Raw genomic sequence first — 23,081 nt, forward strand, 5'->3', positions numbered from 1 at the left:
AGATGATTGAAAAAATGGAAATGTTCTGACAAGGTCAACCAAGACTGTGAAGGGCCTTGAATCCATATCATGAAGATAAACTGAAGGAATTGAGCATGTTCAAATGGGCATTTTCAAAGAGAAGATTCAGGGGAGATTGCTACCTTTAAATATTTTAAAGGCTGTTGTTTGGAGAAGGTATTTGTCTTATTCTGTTGGGCCCTAGAGGAAGCAGGAGCAATGAGAAGAGGTTGCAAAACAGCAAATTTGGGCCTGATGTCAAGAAAAACTTTTTAACATTTATATATATATGTAACAGAACATTCTGTACCTAAAGTTCACCAGCCAAAAGTAGAATGGCTTGCCCTAGAGGTCATGGTTTCCCATCCTTAGAGGTCTTCAAGCAGATGCTAGGTAACCACTTGTTAGGTATGTTATAATAAGATTTCTTTCAGATATATTTTGGAGCAGATGGGCAGGGAGATCCCCTTCCAATTGCCAGCTTCTGTGATTCCAGCAAGAGGACTGAGAGGTAAAAGCATAATTCTTGGTCACAAAGTCAGTCTTAGTACCTAAGGAGTCTATAGGCCATCCTAAGAGTTTGAAGTCACAAGTCTCAAAAATCTGCAAGTCATTCAAAAAACTATGAAAACACCATGGCAATAGGTGCTCTAGTTAAATCCACTCAGAGGCAGCTAGGTAATAGTAGGTAGAACACTACCTACTTGGAATCAGAAACATTCATCTTTCTAAATTCAAGTCCAGTCTCAGATATTTACTAGCAATGTGATCCTGGGAAGCTACTTAACCTTATTTGCCCAGTTTTCTTATTTGTAAAGTGAACTGGAGAAGGAAATGCCAAACTACTCCAGAATCTTTGCTAAGAAAATCCCAAATGGGCTCACAAAGCGTCAGAGCCACTTTGGCTAAATTGGATCAGAGTTTTTCCAAGTTAGAAAAAACCTTAAGGATTAAGTAGTTTACTAGTCTCATTTTACAGAAACCTAAAGAGGTAAAGAGACATGCTCATAGATAATAAGTAGGCTGGGATTTGAACACATCTGGTTTCATATTTAATGGCTCTTTCTAGCCTTGCAACCCCTTACGGATTTGAAAGATCCCAGCCAATTGTTGATGGAGCCATCATTTTTTCAGCATCCTATTGCAGAGTTCTCTAGTTGGATGGGGTAGCTCCATGAAGGAAATCAAACTTTTTCAGTTCTATAAATTCTTTGAGAGTTGGACAAGAGCCTTTTTTCTGGAGATCTTGGCCCTGTTTCTAAAAATGTTCCCTAGATTTAAAGAAATATTCTGGTTTCAAAGGGTGTCACCAATGTTCCTACTCTGTATGCCAAGAAAGAGCAAATTGAAGAAAAGTATGATGTGGAATCACATGAGTGATTAAACAAGGAATTCATTGTTACGTAAACTTGAAAACAAGAAATGTCAGGCATAAATTCTGCTCCAGGGATAAATGAGTTGTATATTGCGTCTTAGAGAAGCAATTTTGTGGTACAATTTCTAGCCCAAATAACTAAGAGCATCAAGGAGCCAGATCTAACCACATGATCACTTTGTCAAACAGTGAAACTCCAAAGTTGGTACCAACAATCCAGTCCATTAGTAGCGGGAGATAAAGGTGCCAAGCTACTCGCCAAGCCACAGTGTTCAGTTGCTACCAACCCATCATCAACCAATCATAATCCACTAGCAGGGGCTCCTGAAGATTTACAGTAAATGAGAATCGCTACTCTGATTCATTAGCATCCTCACCCTTCTCTCTCTGGAGATATGATTAGGAAATAAGTTTAACTTTCAACCTGAATAGAAGCTATTTGCAAATAGTGCTCCTCGCCCATGGCTTGAATTTATTTCCTGCTCATCTCCACTTTTAATAATTTCTTTCTTCATGCAAAACTAAATTGCCTCATAGGGGGCATTTCCTTATCTTCCCCAGTTGCTGATTTCCTACAAAATTGCTTTGCCTTTATTTTGTATAAATTTTGCATTAACATACATATGCCCTGTTGCTTGACCCTAATAGGATGCAAGCTCCTTGAAGACAGGGAACTTGGTTTAATTTTTGGCTTTATATCTCCAGCACTCAGAATTTATTAAAAGCATACTGAATAAATGAATGGTTTTACAGAATACTCTCTTACGGGCATGTTTTAGAATAATTCTATATGTCTGGAAAATGCTATATGACTGAAAGCAGCAAGATCTGTCAAGGTCTCTTCTAGCCCTATAATTCTACATGCTATATTCTGCAGAAGAGTTCAATCTTACCAACTTTTTCAGGTTTAATGAATTACAATTATACATATCTCATTTCTTTCTGAAGCTACAGTCTCTCATCACTATCATTTTTATCTTGAAGCTCCATAGACATCTCAAATGCAGTTACTCCCAAACAGAACTTGGTGTCTTTCCCTCCTAAGCCCATTCTCCTAATGCCTCTCCTTCAGTAGGGGCTATCCCCTATTCTATACTCCAGTTTAAAACCCTGTGCAAAGTATTATCTATTATGATCGCAAAAGATTTCCCACTTCTGTCCCTTCCTCTCTATTCACATAGATACCACTAACTGATCTTCCAGTCTTGCATTTCTCCCCTCTCCAAGGTATCTTCTCTTAAGTTATCAAGAATTTTCCTAAAGTATCAGTCTGATTATGTCACAATGTTGCTCAAGTATTAGATAGATTTTTTCTTCTCTCAAATAAAATGCAAATTCCTCCACATTCTGACTCTAACCTACCTCTCTAAACTTATTCACATTATTTCCCCTAACACATTCCACATTCTGGTCTACTTGACTTATGTATTTTTCCTTCCATAACATTCCATATCCTCACTCCTCACTTTAGTCTCCCATAATGTCTTGCTTTCTATTTAAGAATTAGTTTAAGTACCAGTTCTTATATAAAGTCTTTCTGAATCCTTACCTGGGATATATAGGTAGTACAATGGAGAGGGTGCTAAGCAAAATTCATCATCGTGAATTTAAATCTGGTCTTAAACCTTTACTAGCTGTGTGATATAAATCACTCAACCCTGTTTGCCTCAGTTTCCTCATCTGTAAAATGATCTGGAGAAGGAAATGGTAAACCATTGCAGTATCTTTGCCAAGAAAACCCCAAAAAAGGGTCATGGAGTGGAAAACAACTAAAACAAATGAATCCATTTATTATCTTTCACCCCAAACACTTTGCATTTCTCTGTGTGTATGGTTAGAGGGTGAAATATATAGATTGCCAGACTTAGGTAGACTTGATTTAAAATCTTGCCTTAATTGTTTACTACCTGTGTGACCCCAGATAAGCCATTAGATCTTTCTCTGCCTTAGTTCCTTCATCTGAAAAATGAGGACAATAATAGCACCTACCTCACAAGGTTGTTGGGGAGATCAAATGAGATAATATATATAAAGTGCCTTGTATATCCTAAAGCAGTATATGGATGCTGGCTGTCATTTTATGATTAATTTGTTGTCACATCTCTCTGAGAAAAAATAAGTTCCTTGAACTTACATAGAATCCCTTTCATTTTTATTTTTATATCTCTAGCACAGCACATTATGCAAAATGAGCTTACTGAGGGCTTCTTTGAATGAAATGGAAGTATCTCCATGGATTTTGAGATTTCTGGCTTATCTGCCACACCCTAGACCCCAGGTCTCTTACCCTCTGACTCAGCTTCTCAGGGTCCCAGAAGCAAAAGTGGATAGTGCCAGTGTGATAATGGTAATAGAACCAGAGGCCCCCCAAGGGTCATTCAGACCCTGGCTCGGCCAACCAATGACTCAGTTCTAACTTCGGGTCTCCTCCCTAGCCCTGCACTAACCCCCCGCTTTTATTTACTTTAACCCTATCTCCTGGACCTTTGTACAAGTGGCTTGGGAGAAAGGCCTCATTTTCCTCTGGAGATATTTGGAGGGGCTTCTTCTGGATGGGGTGGCAGCTGCCCAAAAGGGTATCTGCCAAGATCCCTTCATGCAGCTATTTCCATTCAGTCTCCTCCCGCCTGATTCTTGTGTTTGTCCCAACCCTACCTGGCACTGACAGGCTCCAAGTGGGTTTGTTCCTCTCTGATGCTGGAGGCACTGCTCCCAGCATTAGCAGATGTTCACCACATGGCAAGCTGCCCCTAGGTCTTGGATCCCTCTTTAGCATTTATGTCTGTCACTCTCTAGTTTCCTGAAGAAAAACCCACCTTCATTTCCCCTGGCATCTGCTCTTCACCCCAGGGCTTTTCTTATCTCAGTAGTTGATGGGAACCTCCACTCTCCCTCCCCCCATCCCTTTACTCCCCCCTCTCCATCTTTCACTGTCTTAGAGTACTACAATGCCTCCTGCAATTTCCTTAAAGAAGTGAGAAAAGATGTGCTATCTGTCTCTGTCTCTATGTCTCTTTTTCTTTCTTTCTTATTTTTTCTCTTTCTCTTTTTTCCTTTTTTCTCTTTTCTCTTTCCTCTTCTCTTCTCTTCTCTTTTCTGTGTGTGTGTGTGTGTGTGTGTGTGTGTGTGTGTGTGTGTGTGTGTCTCCCTCTCTCCCTTCCTCCCTCACTCTAGAAGTACAGCAACCATTGATGGCTGCTCCTCTCACTACTGATTGAGAGGGGAACTTTGAGCTACTCTATTTCTGGGCTTATTGGCTCTTCCTTGGGAACCCTTCTTTGTCCTCCACTCATGTTCTCACAAGACATAGTGTGGACCCCTCATGGCTTTAGGACACTGAAACTCAGAACTTCTAACATCAAGAGATCCAGCCACCATCTTCCCAGTAGCTGGAATTACACATATGCCCAATAATATCTAGCTGCTGCTAGATTCTAAACTCACATCTCTATGGGATCTCAAACATAGGGATTAAAGCAAGCCTGCTTTTCAAAAATATTCATACTCACATTCCTTTTATGATATTTAAAAGGGCAGAGTGTGGTGCAGTGGAAAAATCATTGGCTTTGGAGTCAGAGGAGATGGGTTCAAATCTACTCCTAATACTACTTATATGATCATGGGCAAGTCACTTGATTTTTCATGAATGCTAGTTTCTTCTCTGTATAATGAGAGGGTTAGTTTAGATGACATCTCTTATTACTCTTGAATTATGACTCTATACCAGTTTTTCTATTCAGTGGACCCTTGATGGACAAAATTACTCTTAGAAAGGACAGCTGCTATCGAGGAGACAATATGAAGCTGGCAAATAGAGCCCTTGCCGTTTCCTTGAAGGAGTGATCTTTGATCTTTTACTGAAGCAAGATGTATAGTGAAAAGAAGTGGAGTTCAAATGCTAGCTATAATTAATTGTATAAGTTTCAGTTTCACTCAATTGCCAAAGTGATCTTCTTAAAGCACAAAGGTCTGATCAGGTCACCCCTCTTCTCAATAAACTCCAGTGATTGCTGATCATCTCCAGTACCAAATATAAAATTCACTGTTTGGCATTTCAAAGCCCTTCACAACCTAACATTCTTTTACTTTTCCAGTCTTCTGTTACACTTTACATAATCTCATGTCTTCTGTGAAATGTTAACACTGATTACCTTGCTATTCCATGAACAAGATACTCCATCTCCCACCTCTCAGCATTTTCACTGTCTCTTGCCCTACCTTAAATGTCATTTCCTTCCCATCTACTACTAGCTTCACTGGCTTCAAATTTCACCCAAAGTCCCATTTTCTGGAAGGAAAAAAAGTCTTTCCCATTTCACTTTAATCCTATTGTCTTCCTTCTATTAATTATTCCAATTTATCCTGTATATATCTGTATATTTGTGCATCCATATATGTGTACTTTATGGTTTGAAGGTTATTTCCTTTAGTAGACCATAAGTTCTCTGGGAGTAGGACTGGTTTTACTTTTCTCATATCCTCAGTGTTCAGCACAGAGTTGGTATTTAATAACTACTAGTTCATTTGATTTGACTTGCTTTGAAATGGGAATAATAATACTTGGACTATTTACCTCACGGAATTTTTATGAGTGTTTGGTAAAGTTTAAAGAACACTCAATACTTTGCACTTTGTACTTAACAGAAGATGAGGCCCAGGATCTGTTTTAATTCAAAATGGAAAACCAATCCAGAAGTTTTTGAACAAAATTTGGATTTTATATTCCTCCTACTCCTACTCCATTCCCAGGGCTCTCATGTTGATCTTTATTTTCTCAAAATACTGTAGATCTTTCTCTTTTCTCCCATTATGTAAAACTTACATGTCCTAGACTCATCCTCTTCTTCTGCTAACTAACAATTACTTAGTTAACTGGCATTTATCAATCCCCAGTTCTGGGCTAGGCATTGTGTAAAGCACTGGGAATACTGACCCCCCCCCAAAAAAAAAAAGTGAGGGGGCAGGGGGAAAGGAAACAATTCTTACTCTCACAGAATTAATTGTCTAATAGGGACCCAAATAATTATAAACAAAGAAGATATAGACAGGATAAATTGGGAATAGTCTCAGAGGGGAGGTGCTGAGATTAAATAAAAAACTGGGAAAATCTTCTTGCAGAAAGTGGAACTTAACATTAATCATGAAATAGATGGGGAGAATTCCAGGGATGAGAGATAGCCAGGGAAAATATTTGGACTCAAGAGATAAAAGGTCATATGTGAGGGACAGAAGGAGGCCAGTAGAACAGGCTATCTCCCATTATGCAGAAGGTAATAAGGCATAAGAAGACTGAAATCATAGGAAGGACTTTAAAGCCAAAGGACTGGCAGTGATGAGGAATCACTAGAGTTTATGTATAAGGGATTATCCCTCACAGATGGTCAGATCTGTGCTTTAGGAAGTTCAATCTGACAGCCAAGTGGAGGCTGAAGAAAGTTTTGAGATAAGAAGATCATTCGTGAGATTATTGCAACAGTCCAGGTGAAAGGTGATGATGGCTTATAATAGAGAATCAGCAATGTCAGAGGAAAGTAGGGAAGCAAATATCACAAGACATGCTACAAGGCAGAAATGACAGGCTTAACAATCGAGTTGCTGAAGGGGTGGGGGCAGTGAGAGAGTGGTTGAGGATGACACACCTGGCTTGTAAACCTAAGTGACTGGAGAGACTCTTGGGAAGTTAGGAAGATTGGAGGCTGGATAGGAAAGATAAGCGAATTCCGTTTTGAGTTTAAGATGGTTGTGAAAGATCTAATTCTGGATATCTAACAAGCAGAGATGCAAAGCTAGAGATCAACAGAGAGATTTTAACTGGACAACTGGAACTGAGAGTCTTCCATGTAGAGATGATAGTTAAAAACCTTAAGAATTAATGAGATCATTAATGAAACAGTCAAGAGTGAGAAGAGGATCTAGGACAGATCACTCATAGTTAATAGGTATAACTTGGATGAAGATCAATAAAGGAGATAAAGGAGTAGTAGTTGGAGGAGTAAGAGAAGAACCTTAAGAAAGGAGTATCATGAAAACCTAGAGAAAAGAGAATTAAGGAGAAGAGGGTAATCATACTATAATGAAAGGCTCCCTGAACTGGGAAATGGGAGACTTGGGTTTTAGGCTTGAACCTGCCATTAGTAACCATGTGACTTTATACAAGTAATTCCACTTGCTGACTCAGTTCTTTCATCTGTAAAATGAAGGAAGTGGATTAGATGACCTTTTAAGGTCATTTCCAATTTTGACATTGGATGACTTTTCACCCAATGGGCACAGGTATGAAAATAATTGGTGCATCCTAGTGAACTTATCAAAAATCACACATTAGTGCACTTTATTGTGTATTTCAACCTTACGGATAAAATTGAACATTAAGTGAGGAGGTTTATGACTCATTTAAATATTTTCATATCTTTTTTTCCAAATTTATGTTATTTGAAGAAACAGAATAAGAAAAAAAGCATAAAAATACAAAACAAAACAAAAGAAAGAGAACATTATCATGTGCCCAGCAGAACATCAATATCTAATAACAAATTACCAGTTCAAGAAAGTATATATCTATTATTATATTCATGGGTGATATTATATTCATGGGTGTCCAAATTTTCTTTACTTCCTTGTAATTTGTTCTTTTATGCTCTGCTAGACACCTTTTTTTACTCATTCTTTTTCCTCCTTTCTTCTCCACTCCAACCAGGCTATTGTAAAAAAAGGATGCATTTTCATATATATGTATGTAATTATGTACATATACATACATATACACACACATATCTCCTTTTCATCCTTCTCACTAATTCCAAGCAAGCTATAGTTAAGCAAAGATAAATTTATATATACATATATAGATGTATACATACATACACACACATATATACATACTCCAAATACACACGTCTTTCCTATCCCTGCTGACTCTTTCATTAAATTCTGCTCCGTAACTTGGTTTACTATTACTTAATCTTCTCCAACCCAGGAATCCTTCTCTTGTCTTCTTCCATCACCTTTTGCTTTCCCATTTACCTATCCCTCCCCCTTTATTTCTTTATAGGTTTTGGAGGGTGTTATACCCTTCATGGTATATTATGTAATATTGCCTATTGAACCCATTCCCAATGTGAGTAGGTTTTCAGAAGTTTGAGTTTACCTCTCCCCTCTAATGTCTCTGTCTATTCTTCCTCTCCACCTCATTTGTGTAACATGATTACAATTTCCTTTACTCTGCTAATCTCTCTTTTTAGCTTACCCTTCTTAAATATCAAAAAGTATACATTTTCCATGTAAAAAATTATCAACAATTTGTCCGTGTTTAAAGTTTGTCCATATTGAGTTCCTTAAAATTGCTCTTTGATATTTGCTTATACATGTTAAATTTTCTGTTAAGTGCAGGTTTGGTTGATAGAAAGTCAGTTCATTGAATGTCCATTTTTTTCATTCAAAATTATAGATAATTTTGCTGGATATAATATTTTTTGCTGCAGGCCTACTTCTTTTGCTTGTCTGTAGATTTGATTACAAGACCTGCAGTCTTTTATTGTAGTTGCTGATAAGTCTTGTACAATTCTAATTGTAGCTCCAGCATATTTGAATTGGGTTGTTTTTTTTTTTCTTGTTTCTTGCAAAATTTTATCTTTGATCTGGGGGTTTTGAAATTTGGCAATAATATTCCTGTGTGTTTTTTGCAAAAGATCTCTTTGAGGTGGTGATTGGTGGATTTTTTCTATTTCTACTTTCCCCTCATATTCTATACTTTAGGACATTTTCTAGGATTCTTTCCTGCATTACTGCATCAAGTTTCTCTTTTTGGTCACAACTGTCTGGCAGCCCAATTATTCTTATATTTTCTATTCTTGATCTGTTCTCCAGATCTGTTGTTTTTCTTTTGAGCTATTTCACATTCTGTTCTATTTTTTCATTCTTTATGATCTTTGTTATTTTTTAGTCTCTCATAGCTTTACTGGCTGGCTTCCCCTTGCCCAATTCTTATTTTCAAAGAATTATTTTCATCTTTGAAACTCTGTATTTCCTTTTCTAATTGGTTGACTTTTTTCCATAATCTTCTTGTTTTTCTTGGATGGTTTTAACTTTTTTCTTTAGTTTTTCCTCAATGTCTCTCATTTGATTTTTGAATTCTTTTTTTGAGTTGTTCTATAAATTCTCTCTGGGCAGGGAGCCATTTCATGTTACTCTTTGGAGTAGAAGCTTTTTTTTCTAAAGTGTTCTCCTCTGAAGATGAATCCCAATCTTCCCTGTTCTCACAATGTTTTAAGGTGTGGTTCTTCTTTGCCAGTTCATTTTTTAAATAAGAGATATTAGTGTAAGCAACTCTACTCATGGGGGAGGGACCTCAAGCTTCCCTTGAGTTCCCCACTCTGATCAGGAACCTCAAACCAAGAGCTTCCACCTTCCTGCCAGAGGCCCTACCCCACTGCCTCTGCATTCACCAGGGGCTGGTTCCTTTTCTCTGTCTGGGTTCCCAATCAGCCGCAGTTCACTCAGTCTGCTCTGACAGTCTGGGAGGTGAAAGTGTCTGTGGTTCATGTTGAGGCTTCAGCCACACCCAGCTAGCCTGAGGGGTCCCCACTTGATGTTTCTACTGAGCTAGCCCAGAGTGTTTTGCACTTCAGACAGGTTAGTCCTGAATCTGGGTCTTTCTTCAGATCTTCTCATGCTGTATCAGGAGGATCCCTGTTCTGCTCCAAGTCTTCTTGATTTTTGACCCAAGTTCACCTTGAGGCACAAATTGTTCTATTTGTGGGGGAAATCAGGAGAAGCTTGAAATTTACCAACCTACTCCACCATCTTCCCAGAACCTCACTACAGAATATTTCTCACCACCTTCATCCTCCTTCTACCAATTCCTTTCAACAGCCGTAACTAGTCTGATTTCATAATGTAAACCATCAGTTGGGTTTTGCATATTGCCCAGTATTATATAGCTACCTATTCCATCAAGTAGTTTCAGCCTTCCATGATGGTTCCGCCATGTCTGAATGAAATTTTCCCTCCCTCTAAGCTCTAAGAGTCCTTGACTTACCTCAAAGCACACCTGATATGCAGTCTCTTCCATCACTCCTTTTCTGATCAGCCTAATTACTACCACTTCTTCCCTCTGAAAAATACATGTACATAACTAGCATTCACTTGTATGGGCATATTATAGTCTTGCCCCTCATCCCACTTCCACTGGAAATGTAAGCTCCTTGAAGGCTTATTTTTTCCATTTTTTTTTTTTCCTTTTCCTGGCTCAAGCACCTACCACAGTGTCCTGTACCCAGTAAGTATATAGCTATTTAACTGAATTTATGTACAAGTTATAAAATAGCATAATTTCTCATCTCAACTTCAAAACAGTCCCCCCACACACTTTTTTTTTTCCATTAGAATACTAACAGAAGGATTTTTAAGGAAAACATGCTATTTGACTAATGGCCCTAGTCTAAGCTAAGTGACAATAGATATTAATGAGTTGATCAAATAACCCGTTCTCTATGAGTGTGATTATAAGTTAATGTGTTACCTCTGTCAAATCATATGTGAGGGTCCAAGAACAGGCAGGGAACAGCCATCTGGGGAGCAGTGTGTAATACAGCAACAAAGGCTTACCAAAGTGGGAGGCAAAGATGGGGGGGGGGGTAGGGGAACAGAGAATGGAAGGCTAAGATGGTTGATTGGAAAAGGTGCAAGCAGAAATTTTACTGAGAACAAAGGAGTAGGGGAGGAGATCTGCTATTTCTTAGGGACTACCCCCCCCACTCCCACTCCACCCCTTCTCCCACTTCTACCCGCATTCCCATACTAATAAATCCTTTCAATTGTACCTCCCCTTTCGCTTTCTCTTCCTTTTGCTTTTATAAACCCTCCCCTTTGTAGCCATATTATGCATAGCCCCCAGCCTGCCAACTACTGCCTTTTTTCTCAGGCACTGACATATTACCTGACAGAAGTAACTCATTAGCTATGGGAGGAGAGTATTTCCCTCTGCCAGAATTCGAAGAATAGGGCAATACCTTGTGATGAAGGGTAGCTTAAGATTTAGCTTGACATGCTTTCTATACATGGAGGCACTTTCAGAAACAAAAATCCAAGCTCATAGACAGCAGTAGCTGAGAACAGCAAGGGGATAGAGTGAGAGGAAGCAAAGAAAGGGTCCTATTTACAGCTATGGTATCATTTAAATAGTACATTAAGGTTTGCAAAGCACTTTACAGATATTCTCTTTTATCCTCATTACAGCCTGAGAAGCAAATGTTATTTTAATATTTTTTATATTTTTATGGGGGGGTATATTTATTTTCCCCATTTTTTCAGATGAGGAAACTGAGACAGAGATTAAGTGACTTGCTCAGCTTCACACCTCAGCTTAAATTTGAACTCACATTTTTTAGATTTTAGGTCTGGTCCTCTATCCAGTTTATCACTTAGTTGCCCCTGATCATAGATGTCAAGCTGAAAGGAACTTTGGAGGCAATTCAGTCCAATCAAGCTCATATCTTATAGATCAGGAAACTGAAGCACTCAAAGGTTAAGTGATTTGCTCATGTTCACATAGCTGGCAAGTGTCTAAGGCTAGATTTGATTTCAGCTTTTCCAGATTCCAGTTTTATCTATCCACTGTAATACCTGACCACCTTCTTGATAACTAGAACCTTTCAAAAATGACATGAACTGCCTCATTAGAGAGTGAGCTCCTCATCAAATTAAATTTGAACTCAAGCAGAGTCATGACCATTTTTATAGATTCAGATATATACTACCTAACATTGTTAATCTGTCCCATAAAAGCATATCAGGAGCACATGAGATCTACCATAAGATACTTTGGAATCGAATACTGCCTCAGTTATTTACTAGCTATATGATGATGATGGGCAAAATCTTAATCTTAGTCTGTTTCCTCATCTGTAAAAAAAGGATTATATTATATTGTTGTGAAGTTCAAATGGAATGATGTATATATATTCTCAAAACCTAAAATATTAGCCAAAGTAGCTCCGGACAGATTGTCTGACAATGTCAGGAATGGATGATTGACTGAATGATTAACATCAGAACTGAGTTTCACGAGGTTGAGACGATAGGGGGTGAATTTTACCATAATGCATTGTAATGACGTTATTGAAAAACATCATATCGAACAATATGATGTAGAGCACAGGTGTCCAATACACTGTATGTCTGACCCAGAAATACTCCCAAATGAGACCAGAACCAGATTAAAATGTAACCGAAAAATAGTTAACAAAATAAATAAAAATGCAATAGAACATAGATAATATCAGTACCCCATTTCTGTTTGAATTTGATACCACTGATAGAGGCTCAGATGGTTCCGGAGGAGAAAGTGGTGACTTTGCCCAGCCCTCCACTTGCATGTCACACCATCATATGTCACAGTGTCACCTCCCAGATGTCCGGGTCTTCTTCAAGTAAAAGACAAACAACAACAACTGATATTAGCTAAACTGTAAGCTTAAATGGTCTCCATGCCTTAGCACAAAGAAAACGCTCCACTTCTCAGTGTCTGGCATTTTCTCTGACTGCCCCCATTTCTGGAACACTCTCAGATCAGACTTCACCCACCTTCTACAGGAAGCCTCCCCTCCACCTCTCTTAATTCTAGTGCCTTTCCTCTTTGAGTTATTTCCTATTTATCCTGTATCTAGCTTGCTTTGTATATGTTTATTTGTTGGTTTTTTCCCTTGCTAGATTATAAACTCTTTAAAGGCTGCTGTTATTCAGTCATTTCAGTCACGTGCCCTCTTTTGGTTTCCTCAAATGGGGGAAATTGAGACAAAGAGGATGAAGTGACTTGGCCAGAGCCACGCAGCTAGTGTCAGAGGCTGGATGTGAACTGCAGGATGAGGCTTCTAAGTCCAGGTCCAGCACTCTGTGCACTATGCCCCCCTCTTAGCTACCCTTAAGGGTAGGAACTGTCTTTTGCCTCTTCATCTCCAGCACTTAACACAGGGACAATAAGCATTTATTAAATAATGATGGATTGGCACCTAAGCAGTAAAATGATCAGGATGCTGGGCTTGGGGTCAGGAAGAACTGAATTCAAATGCTGCCTCAGACATTAGCTGTGTGGCCCTGGCCAAGTCACTTCACCCTACTTGCCTCAGTTTCCTTAGCTATAAAACAAGCTAGAGAAGGAAATGGCAAATCATTCTAATATCTTTGACAAGAAAACCCCAGTGGGGTTACAGAAAGGAGGGCACAGCTGAAATAAGTGAACAACAACAACAGCATATCTCAGCAAGAGAATCTGATCTTGCCTTCCATAGCCGTGATCTCAACAGGATCCCATGACATCAGCCAACCCTCCATTCCATTTGCCTCAAACAGAACATCAGCCATCTGCCCCTTTTTCTCCCCTCCCCACTTCTGCTGATTTCCTGATGAACCTATAGATATGGTTTACCGTTCCAGAGATTTAACTTTACCCTTGAGAATAAAGAGATATTTCAACCTCAGATCTGGTAGCTAACATTAGAACACTTCCATTAAGATCTTGTCAGAACCGCACCTGAGTCACTTACTAGCTCTGTGACTTTGAATAAGCCACTTTAACCAGTGCTTACTTTAATTTCTTCATCTATAAAATGGGGATAATAATAGCATTTGAGCAACTAAGTGGCATAATGTATATAGCACTGGGTCTGGAATAAAGAAGACGTTTTCCTCAGTTCAAATCTGGCCTCAGACACTTACTAGCTGTGTGATCCTGGACAAGTCACTTAACCCTGTTTACCTCAGTTTCCTCAACTGTAAAATGAACTGGAGAAGGAAATAGCAAACCCTCCAGTATCTTTGCCAAGAAAACCTCCAAATGGGCAAATGAAATTAAGATATGCAACTACACTGCAAATCTATATAAATGTTAACTAATATTACTATCACTGCCATCTCTTATCACCTCATTGAATCCCCAGCTTAGAATTGCAGAGAGAAAAACAATTTTAGCACTTATCCGATGCCCCCCGGAACTTTACAACAAGGCAGCTGATAAGGTTCTCTCCGAAGTTCCCCATCCCTAACTAAGACCATTAACGTGGCTACTTTGTGTGATGACTCACTGCATTTTTACCCTGGCCTTTCACTAAAACTCTGTCCACAGAGAAACTCATTTATTTTCAAATGTAATAATTAATGATAAGAAAAAGTTAATTTTGTAAATAATCCAGACAGTGGTGTGTCCTAACAAAATCATCACTCACTCCTCCATAGTGGCTCTAGCCCAAATCTATTCATTGCCAGTAGAGGAATACCCAGAGATAACTGCTTTCAGAAAGAGCCAAGCATCTTAGGTCATACTTAAAGGGATTATGCTGATTCATTTCTCCTTTAACCCCAGTTTCACGCATGACTTGCTTCCTCTTTTTTTCCTCACACCATGTGAGAGGATTACTGTTACCATGTGAGAGGATTGCCACCGGACTATTCTCTACTAAACTCCTTCTGACCTCTTCTTTTACAACAGTTTTCCCACATTGCCTTCTGTGGTGCTCTAATTTGCTATTACAATCACTTCACATGCCCCCTTTCCTTCTATCTCAAGCTTCCAACCTTTTCCTTCTCTTTCATGTACCAAGTACTTACCATCATATGAAAATCACTAGACACCATGTTGAAGTGGACATCACTTATATAACAATCTTTATAATCAGCCAGAGCATTGTTACAGATAGCCATTGATTAAAGGGCACAAATTGTATAAACAGAGGACAGGAGAAGCCTTGTTCAGTAATCTGTATGTATAGTCTGGAATTTATATCCTCTGGGGAAAAAAATCTGTTAAAGTCTACTGGTGAACATATCTACATAAAAATGAACACATAAGAAGGTATATTCCTCTTACCCAGACTCTCAAACATGGAAGGCACAAAGAGACCAGCTAGCAAAACCCACACCTTTTACAATAGCCCCTCGTGATCATCTATGCTCTTCTTGAAAATATCCTAGAATACCCATCCCACCTTTGGGCATCTCCAATTCTTAGCCAAGATCTGCTAGCCTTGTCATTTCTATCCATCATTTCTAATCCTACCCTTTGAGACCAAGCAGAACAAGTCTAAACCCCTCATATGTATTATTGTTGTAGTTCAGATGTGTCCAACTCTCTGTGATCCCATTTGGGTTTTCTTGATAAAGGCACTGGAGCAGTTTGCCATTTCCTTCTTCAGCTCATTTTACAGATGAGGAAACTGAGGCAAATAGGGATAAGTGACTTGCCCAGAGCCACACAGTCTGAGGCTAAACTTGAATTCAGGAAGATGAGTCTTCCTGACTGCAGGCCTGGCACTATATCCACTAAATGGGATCTTCCTTCAAAGCCTTGAAGACAATTATCAGTCTTCTCCAGGTTAAATATTCCTAATTATATTAATCCTGTGTAGGACGGTGCTACTCCCTTCCCGATTAACTAATCAGAGACATCTTTGGTACAAAGAGAAAGCATTTATTTAATCCCTACAGGGAGAGGCCCAGACACACCTGGGAGCCATCCCAACTCTGCCATGTGCTCCTGGAACCTGGCCAGCTAACGGCTTGTCCAGGGTTTAAAAGGAAAAGACCTGAGTCTTGTCATTGGATAAACTAACAGGATGTAAACATCCTTGATCAATGGTCTCCAATGTTGTCTGCCTCCCACAGGTCACATCACTTCCTGCAACTTCCTATATCTCAGGGTTCAAAATCCCTCCAAAGATCTTGTGATACTCCCCACCAGGGGCCCAGCTCTGGGAATAGGGATCATGTGACTCAATAATGAGAAATAACTTTATCCAATCAGTCCCATTTAATCCTTATCTGGCATCCTCTCCAGCCCATGGGCCAGATTCGGCAGCTGAGGACGTTTATCCCCCCTCACCCAGGACTATGAAGTTTCTTTATTTAAAGGCCCACAAAACAAAGTTTTTGTTTTTACTATAGTCCGGCCCTCCAACAGTCTGAGGGACAGTGAACTGGCCCCCTATTTAAAAAGTTTGAGGACTCCTGCATGCCATCAAGCTTATGTTCTTCTGAAGTCCCTCAACTTGCCATTGTTCTTCTGAAAATGTGATATTCAGGACTAATTGTAGGACTTCAGACCTGGTATGACCAGGAGAAATGCAATAAAGGTATAAGCTCTCTCCTAATCAAAACTATTGTTATATTAATGTAATCAGCTTTCATTAGCTTTTTGTTCACAGCACATTGTTGACTCAAATTGAGTTTTGCATCTCAATAAAACCCTGTAATCTTTTCATATAGATTGTTCTTTTCCATTCTGAATAATTGATTTTTTGAACTTAAATGTTGGACTTCACATTTACTAATCTTTATCTTATAAGATTCAGCCCATTTTTCCAGCGTAGATTTATTTGTTTGTTTGTCTTTTATTCTAATTTTAGTGCTGTCACCATTCTTTATAAAGATTGCTCAATTATCCCTCCTTCACTGTGCACCAAATCTCAGGTATTCTAACAGCTATTCAAAATTAATTCCCGACCACCAATGCACAAATCCACAATTTCTATTTTTTCAGATTTTGAACATCATAACCAAACGCATGACTTGTCAGTTCCTTAGCATTCCCAACAAACTAAGCTGTAACGTGATACAAATGTCAAAATTATTTGTATGCATTAAGTACAAGATAGTCTTCCTTATTCTTGATCCAAACAAACTGCATTTACAAAACCCCATAGAGAAAGAACAGCATCATTTTATGTATGGTGTAAGAGAAAAAGAGATGGCCTTCAAGCCAGAAAGACCTGGAGTTAAGTTCTATCTCTTCAATATACCCTCTGGGTAACTCTGGGCAAATCTCTGTGTCACAGCTCACTGACTGCCCATTGCAGTGAAGCAGCTGGTATGCATTAGCAGCGCAAATTCTTCCTTGAGACCCCTCTACCCCAAAGAAACAACAAGGTCCAGTCCCTACCCTCTAGGTACCTATGAAATCACCTACATAGTCTCTATTAATTCTCTATGATAATAAATTATCAACTTTTATAAAATACTTTAAAGCACATAAAGTCCTTTATATACCTTATCTTATTTGAGTCTTACAACAATCCCATGAGATAGATATAACAATTATATTATACCTATTTTACATATATGGAAACTAGGATTTGGGGAAAGATATTACTTTACAAATAAGAATCCCAAATATATTGTACTAGATGAACACATGGAGAATTTAATGAAGAGATATAATATCTAAAGCCTGAAAACATTTCTGAAAGGAGGGTGATTCTCATAATATCAATTCCTTGTCATGAATTGGTTTGGGGAAAGGAATGTATTGCTCAAGATAAAAATGAATAAGTAAAAATCATACCTTTAATTTGAGCTAAAACCTATTAGAAAGTTTCCAAGTTGCTGAACTTTTTATTTTTTATGAATAGAAAAAGGAAAAAAATAGCATTGCTGTGTGCACAGCAGAACATGAGAGGATTCAAAATATGAAGCAATAAATTTCTATTTCAAAAAAGTCTACACACTAAATACTACATATTATGTATGCATTTGCTTCATTGCAGGTTTTTTTTTGTTGTTGTTCTCTGCTGTGCACTTTTTATTTAATTCTTTTTTCCCTTTCTTCCTCTTCCCCAAGAAGACTACAATTAAGCATGAATGTGTGTATATATGTATATTTGTGTATATACATGTATACATGCCTATATATATACATATACACATAAATGGATATATATAGGTATCTATAATCATATAGATATAGGTATAGATATAGATAGATAGATAGATCTAGATATTCATTCCTATGCATCTATGCAAGACTGTACTATGCCTGTTTGGCCTATTTTTCTAAAGGTGGATAACATCTTCCTTCATAAGTCCAAGTCTTTCCATATTTTTGTAACTCCACCAACTCATAATTTCTTATAGTGCAGCAATATTACAATCTTACACTGTCTACTTTAAATAGTCTAAAATAATATTGATTAATATGGATGACACATAGTGTAGTTTCCCTTTTCTCTTTTGATTAAATCTATTCTAGCTTTGTCTGAGATCATTGCTTTTTTTACATATTAAATTCTCCTGATCTTACTTTTGTTTTACTTTATATATCTTTTATTTCCTATTTCTGACTCCTCTGCTTTACTTCTACCTGCTACATTGCCCTTCTATTACTTAACCTTCACTTCCAAGGATCCCTCTCTTATCTTCTCCCCTCACTTTCTTATTGCTCTCTTGTTTTTCTCTGAATTTACAATACTTTTATAGACTTTGAAATACATATGTTGTTCCCTCTTTATTCTATTTATGCTAATTTACACACCTTATCCCATTCCCATTAATCTATATACTCTGCTAATACCCTGCCCCCTTATCCTTTTCTCTCACCCTCTTATTTCTTTGTAAATTTAGAAGACTTTTTTTTCTCTTCTAAATTTATATATGATGTGAATAGGGTTCCCTCTAAAAATCCTTCCCTTATCCTCATTCTTTCTCTGTCCCCTTATCTCTTATTTCTTTCTGAATTTAGACTTTTATACCCTTCTAGATATATATGTATTGTTCCCTCCTTAACCCATTCCTGATGCGACTAGAGTTCTAGAACTATCAGTCCTACCCCCCATCAAATTCCTCTGTCAGTTCTACATCTGACACCTCACTTGTATAGGTTAATTACTCTTTTACCTTTTCCTATGTGGTTTTGCTTTTTAGAATCACGTCATACTCATCTCTACCCCAATTTTTCTATTGAACTACACAATTATTAATGACAATTTTAGGCATACACTTGACATTTCCACATATAAAGCATAAATAGTTTGTCTTCATTGAGTCCTTTGTAATTAGTCTTTGATATGTATCTTACATTCTCTTGGATCTTGAATATCAAATTTTCTATTAAGTTTAGGTCTTTTTGCAACAAAATCCTAAAAGTCTGGCAATGCATTGAATATTCTTTTTTTTTTTTTTTCATTCAATATGATGCTTAATTTTGGCTACAATCTTAGTTCTTTTGCTCTTCTATATATAACATTCCAAGACCTGCAGTCTTTTAAGGCTACTAGGCTTTGTGTGATTCTAATTGTTGTTCCACCATATTTGAATTGTTTATTTCTCGTTACTATTTTCTCCTTGTCCTGGGAGTTTTGAAGTTTGGTTATGATGTTCCTGTAGGTTTTCCTCATAGGATCTCTTTCAAGTGATGATTGATGGGATTTCTAACACTTTTCCTAACACTTCAGGACAGTTGCCTTTATTTATCATATTATTGTATCAAGATTGTTTTTTGATCACAGCTTTCAGGTACTCTGACTATACTTGTGTTTTCTTGATTTCTTTTCCAAATAACTTGTTTTTCTTATGACATCTCACATTCTCCTCTATTTTTTCATTCTTTATAGTTTGTTTTATTATTTCTTAGTTTCATAACTTCACTGGCTTCCCCTTCCCCCATTCTAGTTTCTAAGAAGTCATTTTCTTCCTTGAGATTCTGGATCTCTTTTTCCGATTGGTTGACATTCTTTTCATAATCTTATTTTTCCTAGATATTTTTCATCCCTTCAATTGCTTTTATTTGATTTTTAGAATCTCCTTTTGAGTTTTTCTGTGAATTCTTTTTTGGGCAGGTGACTATTTTTTAGGCAGGAAAGTTACTCTTTGGAATAGGAGAGGCTTTTTTGTTTTTTACTTAAGAAGATGACCCTCAGTTTTCTCTATTCCTATAGTAACTTTCTGTGCTAGGGTCCTTTCTCTTTTACCTGCTCTCTCTTTTTTTTTTTTTTTTTTTTTGAGAGGGAGGAGGGATTTTTAATTGTAATCACTTCTAGTCCTGAGATGTGGGGAATGGATGCCTCAGACCTTAAGTCTTCCTTCATTTCTCTCCTCTGGCCTGGAATCAAAACCTAGAACTCTGCCCTTCTGTAACTGCCCTAAGCCAGCAGGATCCTTCCCCCACTGCTTCTGTAGTCACTGGGTTTATACTGGTTCCTTCTCACCCAGGGCCACTCTAGCACAGCTGGGCTGGTCTATCAGCAGAAATTCGCCCAATCCTCCCCATATCAGACACCCAATACTGTCCCAATACACTCCCCATACTGTCCAGGAGATGAGGAGGTTTGGGGCTAAGGCTACCTTCCAGCTTAGCTAGCCCAGGACATACTTGCCTTTTCAGTACACCTGGGCCAAACTCCTGTCCTAGTATCTTTCTTTGGATCTCCTCTGATGGTCCCAGGAGAACCACAGTTCTGCCCCACCCTTGTTCCTTTTTACCACTTTGTTCTCCCCAAAATGCTATTTTGTACTGTTTCTGAGGGAGATCTGGGGAGTTTGGAATTTTTTGACCTACTCCACTATCTTCCCCAAATCCTTTCTCATTGCTGACCCTTTCAGCCAAAATATTTGTATATATTGGCCATCCTTCAAGTTGTACCACAAGCATATTGAAAGTTTGATATGGGATTTGCCTGTGGTCACATAGATTTGAAGTATGAAATTTGGAACATAAATCTAGGTCTTCTTGATTCCTGGTCCAGGACTCTCCAATGAACTAATGAACTCCAATACTACCTCTCCTACCTGTCAGGATTTTTGTTAAAAATCTTGTACTACCTAATACTGGGTGTCCCAAAAGTCTTAGTTCAGTTTTAAGCTAGACTAAGATTTTTGGGACACCCAGTATTAGGTATATTCATAACTTGAGCACCTATTCATTGAATGCCAGAGTTTGTTAAAAAGTAGACTATTAACAAATTCTTGTTAAGTATTAAAAATCTCAATTTCTTGAAGAAGTTATTCTCAATTCCTTTTGATGTTAGTATTTTCTGCCTCTTAGTTATCACCAATCCTGTATATAGTATATTTGTTGGTCTCTAGTTGATTCTCCCATTAGACTTTGAGCTCTTTGAGACTAGTGATTGTTTTTGCCTTAAAATATATATATATATATATATCCTGTTATTAGCACAGATACCAGGCACATAGTAGGCACCTAATAAGTGTTTACTGCCTTGGCATTATTGGTTGGTTGACTGACTGTTAAAATAAGGTATCTCTTCCTTCTTAGCCAGAATAGCCTATTCAACTTAGCCTGAATAGCCAGACTATTGGTTTATCCCATCAAGTTTTTGGCCTCCTAATCAGTATTTTGTGGTAATGTGAAAATCGGTCTTTTTGTCAGGCAGTACATCTACTGTCCTTTATCCTAAGAACACGACTGTTTTCTGTAATCTGCCATATTCCATAAAAATAGCTAAATTTACCAGTAATAAAGTCTTTTTCTACAACAGATATTACCAAACATATTAATTCTACAAGAGAATATTTCCAATTAAGATTAATATAGGCCAATTTTTATCCAATTTTCTTTCCATAAAGCTTCAATCAATTCCACATTTTGAAAATTATACTTGTATAGAATTTAAATTGATTAGATTGAAAATGCAAAATTCAATCATGTAAAAGAAAACAGTTTATAAATCATGATGGATCATAGATCCTTTGAAGAATAAATCATGGTAACATTTGCCAAACAATCTCCTAATTCAGAGGTGTAATCTAGCCATCATATGGGCATATATCTGTTTTTCTTCCTAAGAAATATGACAGGCAAACAAATATAGCCACAATGCTAAATTTTACCAAAATGCATATTGCTTTATTCTAATTATTCTTTGGCATAGCCAACTGTTTCTGTATGGCTTGTAAGTTTGAAGAACTGTTTTTATATGATGCAGGCTGGACTTGGTCTGGGAACCATAGTTTACCAAGACCCAGGTTATTGGATAAAGTGCTAGATTTGGAATCAAGAATATAGGAAAAGGAACCCCAACTCAAACACTAGCTCTGGGACCCTAAGTAAATCACTTAATCTCTCTTACCTCTAGTTTTCTCATCTGTAAAATGGAGGTAATAATAATTGTTATTAATGTGTATATTATGTATACATTGAGGCCAGATTTGAACTCAAGAAGATAATTTCCTGACTCTAGGTATACATATGTGCATTTATGTGATTATATTAATTATGAAATAATGAAATAATAATGTTAATTTATACCATTTATCTCTCAAGACTTTTGTGAGGATGGGGCGATACATATATGTATTTTGAAAAGCTTAAAGCATTATACAAATATAAGTTGTGATATAATTATCATATCATATATATCAAAAATGGATTCAATAGGGCACATAGTTTGGCAAAAACAAAATAGGCGTACCAACTTGCATCGCCACCAAAAAGGAAATTTAAAAGGGAATAAGCTTAGAAAAATAATGGCTGCCCAATGAACATATTGCATCTTCCCATTCTATTCCCACTTTAGCCTGAGTGGTACTGAATTCTCTGACCTATTTCTTTATTTATTTTTTTAGCTTTTTATATACAAAACATATGCATGGGTATTTTTTCAACACTGACCCTTGCAAAACTTTCTGTTTCAACTTTTCTCCTTCTTCCTCCCCATCCCCTCCCCTAGATGGCAGGTAGTACCATACATGTTACATGTGTTAAAAGTATATGTTAAATACAATATATGTATACATATGTATACAGTTATCTTGTTGCACAAGGAAGATTGGATTTAGGAAGAAGGTAAAAATAACCTGAGAAGAAAAAACAAAAATACAAGGAAACAACAACAGAAAGAGTGGAAATGTTATGTTGTGTCTGACCCTATTTTTATGTTACTTCTTTCCTTCACCTTCTTTTCCTGCTCAAGTGCAAATAGAACCA

The 23,081-nt window shown here is 37.6% G+C and overlaps 1 protein-coding gene across 1 annotated transcript in view; it reads left to right on the plus strand.

The window, feature by feature from the left end:
- LIPC (lipase C, hepatic type) overlaps positions 1–23,081 on the plus strand; it is a 223,060-nt gene that overhangs the window by 95,585 nt on the left and 104,394 nt on the right. The gene's annotated exons all lie outside the window — the stretch shown is intronic.

The sequence above is a fragment of the Antechinus flavipes genome, chromosome 2, assembly GCF_016432865.1.
Source record: "Antechinus flavipes isolate AdamAnt ecotype Samford, QLD, Australia chromosome 2, AdamAnt_v2, whole genome shotgun sequence".
NCBI classification, from domain to species: domain Eukaryota; kingdom Metazoa; phylum Chordata; class Mammalia; order Dasyuromorphia; family Dasyuridae; genus Antechinus; species Antechinus flavipes.